Here is a 17,010-nt window from a genome sequence, read left to right as displayed (position 1 = left end):
TAATTGATACCATCCATTGAAATTAATAGTACAGAGGCTCCAGATTAATAAGAGTCAGTAGGAAAGTTAATTTAGAAGGAAATGAAGAATGTCCTGAGATTTCCCATATAAAGAAAGTTGGAGAGATAATGCAATTTATATCCTATTCACGTCCCATTTCCTATCCACAAGACTCCAGGCAAATCACAGAATCATAAACCTCAAGCAATCCTTTAAAACCATGGTCAATTAAACCATTTATTAAAATTAGCTTAACATTCACATTAAAACAAGATGTCAAGCCAAACCAAAAACTTAAAAGAGAGGTCCTATTTTAAGACACAAATACTTGGCAGAAGAAATATCTCGAGCATTCTATTCTGGGTTGAATGCACAGGATGGGCAGATCCAGAGAAGATAATGCCACAAATATCTTGAAGCTTGTAGACCAGCTTTCCAGTAGAGATCAGGTTAGTCCCCTTCTTCCTGAAGTTTGGGAAACTTTTAAAGATTGAATTATTTTGAGAAATCTTCTCCTTATTTTATCATGCTATCTTTATATTTTTATTGCCTGTTGTTTTATATTTGGGTATTATTGTTTTAATGGCCATTTTATGTCACAGACAGTTCACATGGTTTTATGGTCTCCATAAGCCACTGAGAATCTTTGAATTGTTTGTTCCAGATTAAATATTTATATATTAGTACCATGAAAGATACAATAAAATACAACAGTAGAAGAAAACAAGGTCAAACCCATACTGTATCCTTACCAAGAAAACTATGGATGTGTCCATCTAGTCACCGAGATTCAAGTTCAAGGAAGTTTTTGTCTTTACAGATAGTCCTTGGCTTACAATTGGTTGCTTAGCAACCATTCAGAGTTGCAGCAGGCCAATCTGAAGGCTACTTACAATCCATATTCAAAATTCTGATTGTCAACACCCATCTCCCCCGCAATCTGGTGACTAAACTTCGAGCTTTCAGCAACCAGCCTGCATTTACAGCCAAAACCATCTTTTATGACAGTTTTTGTCAAAAGCTACCATATTTCCCTGAAAATAAGACCCAACCAGAAAATAAGCCCTAACATGATTTTTCAGGATGCTTGTAATATAAATCCTACCCAAAAAATAAGACCCCTACTTTTGGGGTAGGATTTATATTACAAGCATCCTGAAAAATCATGCTAGGGCTTATTTTCTGGTTGGGTCTTATTTTCAGGGAAACTTGGTAGCTTTTGACAAAAACTGTCACCATGGATAGTTTTGCCAAAAATGGAAGTACTATAAATGCTACCGTGTTTCCCCAAAAATAAGACTGGGTCTTATTAATTTTTGCTCCAAAATAAGCATTAGGACTTATTTTGGGGGAAATGTGGTACTAAGTAAGTCCTAATGCCTATTTTGGAGCAAAAATTAATATAAGACCCAGTCTTATTTTTGGGGAAACACAGTAGCATTTATAGTACTTCCATTTTTGGCAAAACCATCCATAGTAAGGCTTTGGTTCACTTAACAATAGGGTGTTCATTTTACAACTGCTGCATTTGCTTAGGAACTGCCACAAAAATCAGGCTGTAAAATCAGGTTGGTCGCATGACCGACCCATTTTATGACCTTCATGACATACAACTGTGATGGACAAGCTCCATTATAGTCATACGTCCAGGACTAGCTATACTGCCATTAAACAACCACCAAGAAGAGTTAGACTTTGGGTTATGCTTAGGTTGGTTTTCATTGATTTTTCAGGCATTGTAAGATATATATGTGTATCTGCGAGTCCTGGATATGGGTGTTAGGATATCCCACTGTGAAATTTCTGTGCTTGATTGTAATACATTCTCTAACTTTTCTATTTATGGTTTCTTAAATATCTTAGGTGGTTTGGGCCAAAAGTACTGTAAAGCAAACATATTTTTAGTGTATACTATAGTATACTATATACTGTACTATATACTTACATCTTATTTTCTTTCTTCACTTTTCTACACTGTCAATCACAAATCAGCTAAACAGATAGCATTCACACAGCAGGTCCAGAATGCTCTAGGTCAGCAACCTGCGGCTCTGGAGCCACATGTGGCTCTTTCACCCCTCTGCTGCGGCTCCCTGTCAGTCAAAATATGTGTCGCAACCACCAATGTGCGACATCCATTGGCACACGATTTATTGAGCTTTTCAACCCCCGGTAGGCCAACCATGGATAATTCCAATTCAGAAGAAAACAGAATGTTTAATTCAACTACATATGCTAGTTTTGTGGCCACTCAAGAAATAGTCAGGCACAGGAAGGGTTTTGTGGCTCCCGGTGTTTTCTTTTTGGTGGGAAATGGGTCCAAATGGCTCTTTGGATGTTTAAGGATGCAGACCCCTGCTCTAGGTACTTCATATACCTTATTAGCAGAAACAAATATTTGTTAGAAAACAGATAATTGTCAGAATTCACTCAGGACTGGCAATGAGAAGAAAAGATAGCAAAAGTGAACTTTCTTTCCCCTGTAGTACCGTTAAAATGAACTGAATGCTTTTAAAGTAGAAAAGTGGAATAATGAAAAAATGTAGTAGTTTTTCTTTGTATATGTGTGTGTGTCATTGCACAAGGAGGCATCGCACAGCCAGGAAAGATTACACTGAAAGATAATTGTCAAGTTGCATAGAGAGGGGTGAACCAGGAACTTGGATATGAACTAGAATACTGCCTACCATACTTTTTGTGACATTTCAAGGAATGCTAAATTGCTGGTTACATAACCTACATTAATCAATTCTATTCTAACCTCTAACCTCAGTTCATTGATTATGCTTTCCTATTCTTCCCCCGTGTTGAATATATTCCCTAATAATGTTAGCACCCATTTCAAGGTTAATTGCCACACTAACCTTCTTCTTTTCTTGTTGTTTTGTTGTAGGAATTTTGCACATTCAGCACTAGCTTATCATCTTTCAGATAACCAATCAAGTGCCCTCAATATATATATATATATATATATATATATATATATATATATATATATATATATGTAGGTCTTTGGTTATTCGGGTCTTCTCCCACATAAAATTGGAAGTGTCTTGGCGACGTTTCGATGAACTCTCATTCGTCATCTTCAGGCTGGTGTTCTCGGCTTCGTGCTTCCAGGAGCAATGTGAGATCGCAGCTGTCTCTTCCTTTTAACTGCTAGTGGAGGTGTGAGCTGATTGGGTGGGAACTTGGCTGTGTTCTGATTGGGTGGATGTGTGTTCTGATTGGTTAGGGGCTTGGCTGTGCTCTGATTGGCTGGGGTTGTGTTCTGTTTGGGTGGGGGCTTGGTTGTGCTCAGCTTAGTCTGAGTTGCAGGGGGTTTTGAGCTGGTGAGCTGCGTTGTTGTTGTTGTTTGGCTTCGTGTTTGTGGCCGTGCGAGCTCTTCATGGTGGGTGTCAGTCTGCTTCATGTATGGATTGGAGGGGTTTAAAGTGGCTAATGATGCAGCTGCGGTCTGGCTTCTGGTCCTTGGTCGTGGCTCATTATCAGTGTGGGTTTGAGTCTGCTTTCTGCATGGATGTGTGGTGGTGACATCAGGTGTGGCACTCGTGAGTGTGGGTCTGGTGTCATTCGTCGCATTAGGGACTCGTTTGTCAATAAGACACTTCCAATTTTACGTGGGAGAAGACCCGAATAACCAAAGACCTACATACAAACACCCGCGAAAACATATATATATATATATATTTCTTTTGGCTTTCTTTTATCCTACATGGGTCAGCAGTTTTAGGACATGTGCACAGAATTCCAGCAAAGGCAAAAATCTAGCGGTATAATACTTTGTCAAAATAACCACAAAGAAGCACTCTCTATAAAATGTGGAATCATTCCATATGAATATTTGAGAAGATTCTGTTTCAAAGTATGGGTGGGGTCCTGCCAGTACTTTTTACAAGATAGCTTATCAAAATAATTGACATTCATCACAAAGTGGATTTATAAAGTAATAGTTGCTCTTTGAATCATCATAGGTTTTTTTTTAATGTAACAGTTTGACCTTAAGCTAGCATGACTTCCACTTTTCTCTGCATAATTTATCCCACAGAATTATGGAAGCAGATTACAACGAGAGAAATTAAAACCAATCTATAGAGATACAATCCAAGCCAATTGTTTCCTTTTAAAAGACAGGAGATATGGGCTAGTGGTGAAATTCAAATTTTTTTTTACTACCGGTTCTGTGGGCGTGGCTTGGTGGGCGTGAAGTGGCTTGGTGGGCGTGGCTATGTGGGCATGGCAGGGGAAGGATACTGCAAAATCTCCATTCCCACCCCACTCCAGGGGAAGGATACTGCAAAATCTCCATTCCCACCCCACTCCAGGGGAAGGATACTGCAAAATTCCCATTCCCTCCCCACTCCTGGGGGAAGTATATTGCAAAATCTCCGTTCCCACCCAACTCTGGGGCCAGCCAGAGGTGGTATTTGCCGATTCTCCAAACTACTCAAAATTTCCGCTACCAGTTCTTCAGAACCTGCTGGATTTCACCCCTGATATCGACTCAATTTTACAGACAAAGCACACAGAGAGACATACATGCAACCCAAATCTGTAATTCACTACCAAGAGTTTTGGTGCTGGCTACCAGCTTGGGTGACTTGAAAAAGAGGTTAGACCAAGTTATAGAAGTCATGGTTTCTGTTACGAAAGGCAATCAGTTCAATGAAGTGGCTTTGCTCTTAATGTGTAATACAGGTTCTTTGCAGACTTATGTAGACTATAGAGGGTCTCGGAAGCACCATTGGAGATCAATAGCTATTAGCCTTGACTGGCTTTGAAGGCCATCTGCTGGAAGACTAATGGGCTTCCTTGTGCAGTTGATTGGCCAGTGTGAGAACAGATTGCTTGATGAGGCCCAATCTGCACCCAGCAGGGTACTGCTTCTGTTCTTACGTTCATAAAATTGGCATGGAGTGTGTGATGCAAGCTCCATCTCTTTGTATGCCCCATGCATGAAAAAAATGACATGACTGGAATCATGATGCTCCATCTGCCATCTTGTTGATTTTGACTCTCATCTGTTGACATCCATGCTGGGAAGCTTCAACCAAGTTTAAGCCATCAGAGAGAGAGAGTGTGTGCTTCTTACATCTCTGTTGACACAGTTCCTACTGGATGAGATACTGTTCTCTAAACAAGAATGTAGCGTGTAAAGAAGAAAATGGGCGAATTGCCTCTCTTAATGCATCAGGATGAAGATGCACTGGATGAAAGGAGAGAAGCCAAGATTTCCAGTCTTCACTTAAGAAGACCACCTTAGCCTCTTCCTTTCAACACTTTACTGGGTTCCTTCTGTGATGATCAGCAAGAATATATTTGTGGACATGTCATACTTGGGAATAAAGCTGATGGGATTTTGGTTTTTGTTTTTTTTTAAAGCTTTTCAGTTTGGGAAGATTGGAAGTGTCCAAAAAAGTACTTTAACCAGTGAAGCACCAGGACAAAACTAGTCAGTCTCTTGTTCCTTTCAAAATGCATTGGCCTGCTGCATTTTTAAAAAAGAAAATAACTAAATAAATTGAATTCAATTCAGATCTGGAATGTTTTTGCATCATCTTTCTTTAGGATGTCCTTGAGCTCCACATAAGCTCACTAGCCTTTTAGAGAAACAAAAATGGGGAAATGTTGCAGTTTGATACTTTTAAAAAACTAAAGCCTTCTCCCCCCACCCGTCTCTTCCCCCTGCCCCCAAAGGTAAAGATAAGCTAAGGCTGGATGAAGACTTAGAGGAAGATTTAGAGAAATACTAGAGAAGAAACTCACACTATTGTCTTTTACAGGGGTGGGTTCTACTTACCTTTACTATCGGTTCGCAACGGGATCGCTTCCGCGTGTGCGTAGATCGCTGTTGATGACATCTGGGGCGGGGGGCGGGGCCTCCTGCTGGTTTTACTACCGGTTCTTGCGAACCGGTCCAAACTGGGGCAGCCCACCACTGGTCTTTTAATACAAATATATTTTGTAATTTTTTTTTAATTTTTATTTATTTTTATATGCCGCCCTTCTCCGGAGACTCAGGGTGGCTTACAATGCGTTAAGCAATAGCCTTCATACTTTTGTATATTTTATACAATGACCTTGGGCTTTGATCTCTTTCCCCAGTCCCACTTTTAAATATATAATAATTGCAATATTTTTAAAAAGTTTTCTGCATTGTCCTTCAAAACTAATGCAGATCAGTAGGAGAGGCATAGAAATAATGATTTGCATTTATTTATTTATTTTTGGCTTATGTGTTTTTATATTTTTTCAAGATATGGTCTTATTACTGCTCTGTATTTTGTATTTTATATTCCAATATAGCCTAATGGCTAATCAATAAAGTATTATTATTATAGTCCAGACTAGTTTACTGTATATTTTACAGGTGAATTGCAATAATGTACATACAATTTAAACAATGTACCTTTAGGAATTGGTAGTTAAAACCATGTTGACATACATGGATTTACATTTCAACTTCCCTAGAGAACAATTTAGTAAATGACTGTAGCATAAATTGTTCCAATTGTATAAATACAGGAAAATATAATGGTTGTGAGAGCAATAACAATGACTATTCCAAGGATGGACTGTCATTATGCATAAAAGAAGGGAGCATCACACGTCTGACAATGTTTTCAAGGTTCTCAAGTTATCTTATGTACTATCGTTTTGAAAATTAATGAAATTGAAGTCTTATTCAATAAGATTTGGTAACCCAACTCTAACGATTTGAGCCCTAGCACTGCATGGCAGCATGAGCTCCCATCACTTGCCTCAGCTCCTGCTCACCTAGCAGTTTGAAAATATGTTCTGTGTGAGTAGATAAATAGGTACCACTTTGGTGGGGAGACAAGTTGGTGCTTTGTTCAGTCAGTCAGATTCCTGATGCTCTGAACCGTCCCAGTTGTAGCGCTCATTTGCAAGGCAGCTCTTGAGTGACACTGCAGGAAGAGCTTCTTATCTTTCTCTTTGGTGCAAAGCCAGCTTATCCTCCCGTGGTTCACCTTGAGAAGCACACAAGCATTTCCTATAACAGGGCTGGTATCTTGGCAAACCAAACTATTACTCTGCAATAGCATTGTGGTCTCCTGGCTATTGTAACAAAGCCATACGCTAATGGAAACTAATCAAGGAGTGAAAACTAATCAAGGAGAGAAGCAACCTGGAACTAAGGAGAAATTTCATGACAGTTAGAACAATTAATCAGTGGAACAACTTGCCTCCAGAAGTTGTGAATGCTCCAACACTGGAAGTTTTTAAGAAGATATTGGATAACAATTTGTCTGAAATGGTATAGGGCAGTGATGGCTAACCTTTTCCAGACCAAGTGCCCAAAGCGCGTGCTTGAACTCCCAAAATGCAATGTGTGTGCGCCCACTGCCTATGCGTCCCTCCCCCCACACATGCCTGACAGAGACCCAAAGACCAGCTGGCCAGCGGGAGGCATGCTCATGTGCATCAGAGCTGAACTGGAGCAATGGCTCATGTGCCATCAGAGAGGGCGCTGCGTGCCACCTCTGGCACGTGTGCCATTGGTTTGCCATCATGGATATAGGGTTTCCTGCCTAAGCAGGGAGTTGGACTAGAAGGCCCCCAAGGTCCCTTCCAACTCTGTTGTTCTGTTCTGTTCTGTTCTGTTCCGTTCCGTTCCGTTCCGTTCCGTTCCGTTCCGTTCTGTTCCGTTCCGTTCCGTTCCTAATACTGGGACAGCTTAACATCCAAGTGAGTTTAATGATTTCTATACAAAGGTAGGAAAGTGTTTGAAGCAACACCTTTTCCTGGAGTCACACTGGTTTGAAGAACTACAGGTAGTCTTTGACTTACAACAATTCATTTAGTGATCATTCAAAGTTATAATCGCGCTGAAAAAGTGACCTTTGACCATTTCCCACAGTTAGGACCTTTCAAGCATCCCTGTGATCATGTGATCAAAATTCAGATGCTTGGCAACTGGTTCACATTTATGAACATTACTGTTTCCCAAGGTCATGTGACTTACCCTTTGCGACCTTCTGACAAGCAAAGTCAACGAGGAAGCCAGATTCACTTAATAACCAGGTTACTAACTTATCAACTGGAGTGATTCACTTAATAACTGAGGGAAGAAAGGTCGTAAAATGGGGCAAAATGCACTTAACAAATGTTTCACATAGCAACAGAAATTTTGGGGCTCAACTGTGGTTGTAAGTCAAGGACTTACCTGTACTGACTAGTACTACAGCAGGTGTTCTTTTTGCCTCTGAGTCTGATGTTTAATATCCAGGCTGTAGGCATTCAAGATGCTCCATCATGTCTATGCCCTATGCCAGCATCATAGCTGAAGTATAATTTTTCTTCATGATTTATGCAGTCAGAAGTCTCTTGCTCATTTGTCTTACAGCTTGTGCCAAGGAAACATTATGGAGCACATGACAGCCTCTGCAAGCAACAGAATGTATATTCCTGTGATCCAGCAACACGGTATTGCCCTTGTCTACCAGGAAATAATGGAAATTTATCTGATGAAGATGAGAATGATATAGTTTTGATTTGCTTCTTCAGCGACCACCAAAGCCTTCTATAATTCAAGCCCATTCTTTAAACCCTGCATACCTACAACAACAACAAAAACCTCATAAATTTCTCAGTGAATTGCTGAAAAGTAAAAATTCTACACATTTATGACCAAATGCTACCATAACTATATACTGTATTCTGAAGAATTGTAGACATGAACCCCGAATACATAGAGTCAGCCTCCTACGCATATAGTTTTGCTTAATGAATGAATTTGGTCTTTATGATTAATCATTTTTCATGCCAAATAAACGTCATCCTTCTATCTGCACCATAGCAGGGTGCCTCAAAGGACACTTCAAAAAACACTACAATGGGATGTGTATGGTGGATGTTGTGGCAGAATATGTGATGCCTGTTTGTGTGACCCAGGATGGTATAGCTGTTTCTGACATCTTAAGTAAGTTTAGACACTATATGTTCCAGTTAGGGAAGTCAAAATTTCAGAAGTGTGCTTCAGCCTTTGCGAAATATTCTGTCAAACAAAGGTTTGATATTTGAAGGGGGGTTATTTCTTTATTTTTTTTCTTTAACAATTCAAAACAGCTTACAGCCTAATTTTAGAAAACAGTCATAAAAAAAAAAAACATACAGATTAAGCTTCCGGATAATGCTAAGAATATTCACTTAAAATGATAGAAAAGTGTGCAATTATCTGATCAGTTTGCACAAGCTTGCTTTGAAAAATTGTCTTTTAATAGTCCATTGAATTGTTCTGCCTCAACCCTCTGTCCTTCAAATAGTCTCGGACAAGTTGAAATCTTGGAAGAACTGGCAGATGCAAAGCTGAGGAAAATTATTCAATTTAAAGTATCTTTTGATGTTTGAAGGATTTGTGCAATTATTCAGGTAACAAGCTTTCATGGATTATTTTTAAGGCATGTATTTGTATTGCCGGCAAAAGCAGAGGCCTCCTTAAAGAAGTATCTCCTTCAAACTCAAGGATGTCTGTCACATCATATACTGTATGATTGACATCAAAATCTATTTATCCGGATTTAATTCAAATGAAATCTGATGTTGAAGTAAGCAAGAGATACAAAGGCACAAATTTTATGTCAAGCTCAGTAGATTTTTCCAGTGGTTTTCTGTCTCAACAAAGCAGGAAATCAGGCCATTAATTATAAGAAATACTGATTAAAAGGGTTCTGTAGACCAGGAGCAACTTTAAGAACTTTCAGCTCCCAGAATCCCTCAGCCAGCCATGCTGGGAGTTAAAGTCCACAAGTCTTAAAGTTGCCAAGCTTGGAGACTCCTGCCGTAGACCATAACCATGGAGCGTGAAGGCCATATGTGAAACTGCATGTTTCAGACACTTGCTCTAAAGAATGGACTCTGCCTGGGAATAATCATATACTATATTCTTGGGATTGGGCGGGAGGATATTCCTAGAAATGGTGCTACATCATTCAAAAATACTTACCTTCAAAATGTGTATTTCCAAGTGCATTTTCAAACTCACCAAAGAAATATTCAGAAAATGTAAAAAATAATTGATACTATGTTTGCTCGAAAATAAGACCCAACCAGAAAATAAGCCCTAGCATGATTTTTCAGGATGTTCATAATGTAAGTCCTACCCCCCAAAATAAGCCCTAGTTAAGATTGTCAGCCCTCCGGGGGGCGGTCCCTCACCATCACCTTGACACCGTGTTTCCCTGAAAATAACCCTAAATGCATCTTTTGAAGCAAAACAAAATATATAAGACCAGGTCTTATTTTGGGGAAAACACTGTATGTACTTTCTTACATAATCGACTGGAAACCACTTTTACTCATACCTAATCTTAGTTTTCTTCCCAGAATGGTTATTTTGGAGCAGCTGGTCAACCAAAATCCAATTGTCCTTACCTTTTTTGCAGTGGGGGGGATGCCAAAGCCACAAATATTGAAAGGGGGAAATAACTGAATGAGAAAATATGATTTTAATGGGGTTTTTATAAGAAAAGAAAATCAGATCTCTTCAACGGAAGTCTTTGATATTTTACACTACAGTTCCAGCTAACAGCTAATGAGCCGAGGTGGCACAGTGGTTATAGTGCAGTACTGCAGCTACTTCAGCTGACTTCTAGTTCAGCAAATCAGCAGATCAAATCTCACCGGCTCAAGGTTGACTCAGCCTTCCATCCTTCCGAGGTGGGTAAAATGAGGACCCAGATTGTTGGGGGCAATATGCTATCTAGTATACTGTCTTTGGTGTAAGCCGCCTAGAGTTCTCGGAGAGTGGGCGGCATAGAAATATGACTAATAAATAAAATAAATAATAAATAAATAAATATGGACAATTGTCACTTAGGTTAGGAGTCATAATTTAAAAGGTCTGTGTGATTTAAAATGTTGGATTTAAATTATTCTCAGGTTCAGGAGTCATATTTCTACAAATATTAGAAGAGAATGTTAAGTATATGATTCATCTGAATCTTCATTTCCAGGCAGATTCCTTCAAATCATCAATAGAAATTTTTTTTCCAAGCTTTGTTAAAATTTCATTGGGACCATGATAATTATTGACAAACCAAGAAAATACTTCTTTGTCCAATGACAGCTAAGCTTATAGAATTCATTATATGGTGAGAAATTGATGGGATTTTCTCTCTGATAAATATGCTTAAAAGATATATTTTTCTGGAAGTTTATCTAGGTAACCTTGAGAGAAAAAATATACAGTGCATTTGTTTAATTGTTGATTGGAAATATCAGTTTCCAATTCTTTCTTCCTTAATGCATCTATATTCAAGTGTATCTGTGCTTGTGGAGAGAGCGGAACCAAAAATAAATATATTTCCAAACTTTATAATAAAAGCTGAACAACCAACTGCATAAATCAGGAAGCTGGAAGACAATTTACTACCATTAGAAAGAAGCAGAGGAAAATTAATGTTTTTAAATATTTTATATGGGGATTATATACTCTCTTTCCCACAAGTGGTTCAAATTATAAAGACCAGTAGCTAACCTGCGTTTGACATCTTAAATCCACACAAAAGTAACAAGCATTTTATGAAGTCACAATTTCCAGCAATCATAATTCTATTAAAATTTTCTTTGGCTGTGTTCACACAACTTGCTGGAATAGGTCATCTACTGACCCACCAGATCAGTGGTGAGTTGCCCTCAGTTCGCACCGGTTCTATAGAACCGGCAGTAAAACCGGTGGGAGCCTCCGCCCATCAACCCCGACATCATCAAAATGCTTCTGTGCATGTGCAGAAGCTTCTGTGCATGCGCAGAAGAACGCGCATGTGGCCCCGTTGCGAACCAGTAGTAAAGTTAAGTAGAACCCACCCCTGCACCAGATGTATTCATATAAATGCTAAAGTTGATGTTTGGGGTATTTGTTTTTCTGTCTGTCTTGATATCTGAAGCGATAAAAGAGGAAGTAAAGAAGTCTGTCTGTCAGTGCTGTGTGAATCCAGGCTGTTGGGTGAGTTTACAATTTAGTGTATTTTGTTAAAGTTCAGCAAGACTTGATCCTCCTAGCCTTTCATAAAGTACTGAAGATCCTCAAGCACTGGGATAGGAGGCATGTCAGTGGTGAAATCCAGCCAGATCTATCCGGCTCATACGAACCGGTAGTGCTGGCAGTGGGAGGCTCCGCCCACCTGCTGGAACGTCATTACCTCCCATTTTTGACCCTCTGCGCATGCGCAGAAGAGGCACGCACACACATGCTCCCATTCCCAAACCGGTAGTGAAGGTAAGTGGATTTCACCGCTGAGGCATGTTGAAAGCTTTACTTGGCATCACATTTTCTTTTAAGTGTTTATGGCTTTAATAGTTTTAATATTATTTTTATGGGGTTTTAATTCTTGATTGGGAGTTCCCCAGAGTTCAGTAGAAGATGTGATAGACAGACAGACGCCCTATCCTCTTTTGTATTCCTGAGACTTCGCTAGCTGAATCATGCTTACCATTTTGAAGGTAATTATTGTTGTGAGCACTCATTATACATTATCTTTTTATAGTGATGTTGATGAGATTTTTTTTAAATCTTTGGTTAGGTTTGCATTGGTTGATGTCTCTTAATGTCCTGCATGAAGGGGAAGATTATAAATGCAGCCAGAGAGTTCATTTTGAGTTTTGTTTTTGTTCATTGTATGGTGTAAACTCAGATATTGGATTAATTCAGTGTCAGGTTTCGATGCTATCTCAAAATAAATAAATTTCCAGATTGCCGATCTTTAAGGAAATTTTCTCTTTATTTGAGCACAGCGATCTGATCCTGGCTCTTTCGCAGTCAGTACTGACCTTTGCCCCCCAATCCCTCCCTTTCCGATCCCCAATTCTCTGCTTCTCATTGGCTATCTTCCAAGTCACTTTCCTGATCTCTTCTTCATCAGGTCACAAGAATGTCTTCCCCCTCTCCCACCTCTGAGGAGACAGAATCTTCAAAGGGATTTAGTAGGCAAAATTTCAAGCTTCTCCCCTCTTTATATATGTCAGTGCTGGGATGCTGACATCCAGTTTATAAGTTAAGCAACTTGGACATGAGAGATGGTGCCTGGCCCGGTGGTGGTGGTGGTGGGGATCTGGAGTTCCCAGGAAGAAGGGGCCATGAGAGAAAAAGCAGCACAGTCTGGAGCTGGATAGGAGACAGAGGAAGAGAGTTGGGATTAGCCACTCCCTAGAATTTTCCAATGTATAACCATTTAGGGAGAGAGTAGTAAGAGTTAGTCTGGCAAAATTCTGTCTATTGTGTGTAAGCAAATAAAGAACTGAACTCTGGGGCTGAATTGTTCCATGTCATTCTTCGGCTAAGCCTGCCATTGTTTGAACACAAGCACCTCTGCTTTCCTCCTGAATTGTATCTTTTGTCCCAAGAAAACAGCTCCAAAGGGGGAAAGCATTGGTTTTCCTTTCCTCACTACTGTTGTCCAGCTACAAAGATTCTTCTCCTTGTATGGATATGCAGCTTTCCTAAGTAAACTTTCCTATGCATATTTAACCCCAGAGGATTTAATTCCTGAACAGGTTAAGAATTAGTCTAGCCTATTCTATGCTTAGGGACGTGGTGGCTCAGTGGCTAAGACGCTGGGTTTGTCGATCGAAAGGTCGGCAGTTCAGCGGTTTGAATCCCTAGTGCCGCGTAACAGGGTCAGCTCTCATTACTTGTCCCAGCTTCTGCCAACCTAGCAGTTCAAAAGCATGTAAAAAATGCAAGTAGAAAAATAGGGACCACCTTTGTTGGGAAGGAAACAGCGTTCCGTGCATCTTTGGCGTTTAGTCCTGCCGGCCAAATAACCACAGAGAAGTCTTCAGATAGTGCTGGTTCTTCGGCTTTGAACTGGAGATGAGCACTGCCCTCTAGAGTCGGGAACGACTAGCATATATGTGCGAGGGGAACCTTTACCTTTGCCTTATTCTATGCTTTTTTCAGAGTCCCTGCACTGCCGTAACTATTCTGTCACATGCAGCAGTGAAAAAGTTGAAGTTGAAAACTAATGCCCCAACTTTTGGAAATGCACAGCATAAATCATACTCAGAGGCCAGCAAGATGGTCTTCCCCCAGCAGCGCACCATCATGATTTTAAACAGTTATTTGTACAGATGTGTCATTGCTGCGCCATCTGCCTAAGAGTAATGAAAGGGTGCCTCAGTGCTGAGTTACATGATGTTTCAGGTCTCTTCTCACACAGCAAGCCATAAGGAGTGGCTTGTATGAGAGTTGTTCTCTCTTTTGCGAAGCAGATGGTTTTGTTTGAATTAATAGATCTAAGTGACAAGTGCTGTCTGCTTATCTTGTTTCAGCGTACCCTGCTGGTTACCATGGAAAAAAAATGTGTACTGCAATGCAGCTGTAATATCAGCAATCCATGTAACCACATCACTGGTCTATGCATATGTTACTCAAGTTGGATTGGCTATGATTGCAAACAGTGAAAGTCAAAACCTCCATTATCGGCACCAGTTCTTTCTGTCTCATCAGCCATAATCAAAATTCTGCTGAATACAAGCTCAGCAGCTTCTTAAGCAATTAAACTTTCTTGAGTTTTTTCTTTCTTTCTCGCTGCTAATCTTACCACTTTTGAAATAGTATAGTCATAGGTTTATGCAGCCCAGTTAGCAATAATCCTTAATTATCCTAAATGTGAAATATGGCCATCAGTGACATAAGATGCAGAAGATCATGGTGCATCAGCTATTGCAAGTGAAAAGCCTACAATTTTCAGGCAGAACTGATTCTGCTGTCCCACCACCCCATTTTCAGTCTGGTTTAACTCAGATTCAGTACCCCAGTGGGAGTATTTTATTTTACTTATTGTATTAAATTGGCAAGGCTGCTCACTCCAGTAGACTCTGAAGTATGAATCTGTTAGATCGGCGCCGGAAAGAAACGCGACTCAGCTCTGGTCCGTTCAGCACTTTATTAGAATAGTAAAACAGACTGCTGGCAGTGGCTCCCGAGCCTCCTTATATTCTGTTCGGGCCAGCCAGCCGGCCAATGACAGTTGTTCAAACTTCCCGCCGGTGGAAGTAACCAATCCCCCAGCTGATGTCCTTATAAGGACATAACAGAATCAAAAAGGGTTTCCCCCCCCTTAATTTCCCATGGGTTTGATCCAGCAAGAGACAACTATTGATTGTTTTAATTCAGCTATTGATTAATAACCTGGATACCTTGAAATCAGGAAGAATGATTTATTGCAAAAGGGTTTTTTTGCAGTCACACCTGGGTACTCTACTGATTTGACACTTGCTGAATTTGGTACTCTAAACATTTTGATGCGGATATTTTGTCCCGGTACTCGTTGTTCGTTTGGTACTCGATGCACAAGCTAGAACTTGTCGGTGTGGGTTGCCTCGTGACTCACTACCCTTTTTAGCTGAAACCAAAGGTACATTAGTCATGCAATAGCTCTTGCCCTGTGCACATCCCCTTGCAGAATTATCTTCTCTTCTGTGATTATTTTGTGTATTTTTGCGCTTTGGTTCTCATCACTACAGGAAAGTGAAGTTTTAATTTTATTTAACCTATTTATTAATTTTTAGGTTTGTTTCTTATGTAAAGTAATGGATATAGAGCCCTATCTTTTTACATATTGTTTTAAAATGTGCATTACATTTATTTACATTATTCCTTATGGGAAAAATTTATTTGGTACTCATTGTTTTTGGTACTCTTCACACCTCCTAAAACCAATTAACAATGAGTACCAAGGTACCTCTGTATCAATGTTTATAGTGGTTGGAAGATACTAATTTTTTATAGTTAGTCAAGGAATTTGTGATCCTCCAGCCATTGTGGAGCTACAGATCCCAAAATTATTATTGTTGGTTATGTAGATTGAGACAATGGAACTTGGAGTCCAGAGCATTTGGGTTGCTACAGATTCCTTCTGCATCAAACGAAAAAGCCGTGCTTAGTTTTACCACAGTGTTTGCTATATTTTACAACAGAATTAGACAGGTGCTAAAACCCTCATATGGACTTTGAAGAAACAGAATAAAAAGAGTATTAAGATTTTTGAACTAGAATCCCATGAACAACCAAGAAAGCAAACAAATAGATCATTGGACAAATGAATGTGAGGCACAAATTACTAGAAAGAAAAGAAAAATAAGACCAGCAGCAAAGTTGATGGATTCAGTTACAGTTGTGATGGGTGTTGGAAAACCTGAATGACCAAGTTAGGGACAGATTATCATAGAAGAATATCTACCCATGTGGTTTCTAGGAGCTGACCCTGACTTCATAGCAGAGGTGGTATTCAGCAGGTTCTGACCAGTTCTGGAGAACCGGTAGCGGAAATTTTGAGTAGTTCAGAGAACCGGTAAATACCACTTCTGACTGGCCCCACCCCCATCTAGTCTCTGCCTCCCGAGTCCCAGCTGATTGGGAGGAAATGGGGGTTTTGCAGTAACCTTCCCCTGGAGTGGGGAGGGAATGGAAATTTTACAGTATCCTTCCCCTGCCATGCCCACCAAGCCACGCCGACCATGCCATGTCACGCCAACCATGCCATGACACACTCACCAAGCCACACCCACAGAACCGGTAGTAAAAAAAAATTGAATCCCACCACTGCTTCATAGCACATAATGAATGAGTGTATCAATCTTTGTAGTTTCACTAGACCAGGATTGTGTAATCCACGGACAAATTTAGCTGAGATAAATTAATTTTTAAAGTATTTTGGATGGAATCTCCTAATCTGTCTTCTTTGCTGAAAGGTATTTTGTTCTCCTCCCAGTACCAACTCCCAAAATGTGTACTTACAAATTTAGCATATATCAACTTTCAGACTTCTTTATATTCAAATTTATCATACGCCACCCAGAGTCCTTTTTTGTGTGTGTGAAGTGGATGGCTATATAAATTTCAAAAATAAATAAATATAATCACAGTATCCAGACATTGCAATATTACATGCACACAGTTTATCTTCTAGAACCGTGATGGCAAACCTATGGCATGCGTGCCAGAGGTAGCACGCAGAGCCCTCTCTGTGGCCATGCGTGCCATCG

General features: G+C 39.9%; 1 long non-coding RNA gene across 18 annotated transcripts in view; it reads left to right on the top strand.

The window, feature by feature from the left end:
• Nucleotides 1-17,010, top strand: part of LOC117678212 (uncharacterized) — a 243,370-nt gene that overhangs the window by 187,471 nt on the left and 38,889 nt on the right. For 16 of the 18 annotated variants that reach the window (XR_015728446.1, XR_009620494.2, XR_009620487.2 and 13 more), the window contains one exon: nucleotides 8,369-8,448. The exons of the other annotated variants lie outside the window; for them this stretch is intronic. This is a non-coding gene — a long non-coding RNA (uncharacterized LOC117678212). The remainder of the gene's footprint in view (nucleotides 1-8,368; nucleotides 8,449-17,010) is intronic. 18 annotated transcript variants of the gene reach the window in all.

Source organism: Pantherophis guttatus, chromosome 6 (genome assembly GCF_059756535.1).
Source record: "Pantherophis guttatus breed Tessera chromosome 6, ASM5975653v1, whole genome shotgun sequence".
In the NCBI taxonomy this organism is placed as follows: Eukaryota; Metazoa; Chordata; class Lepidosauria; order Squamata; family Colubridae; genus Pantherophis; species Pantherophis guttatus.
The sequence above is the reverse complement of the archived record's forward strand: the minus strand, read 5'-3'. Positions and strand labels throughout refer to the sequence as shown.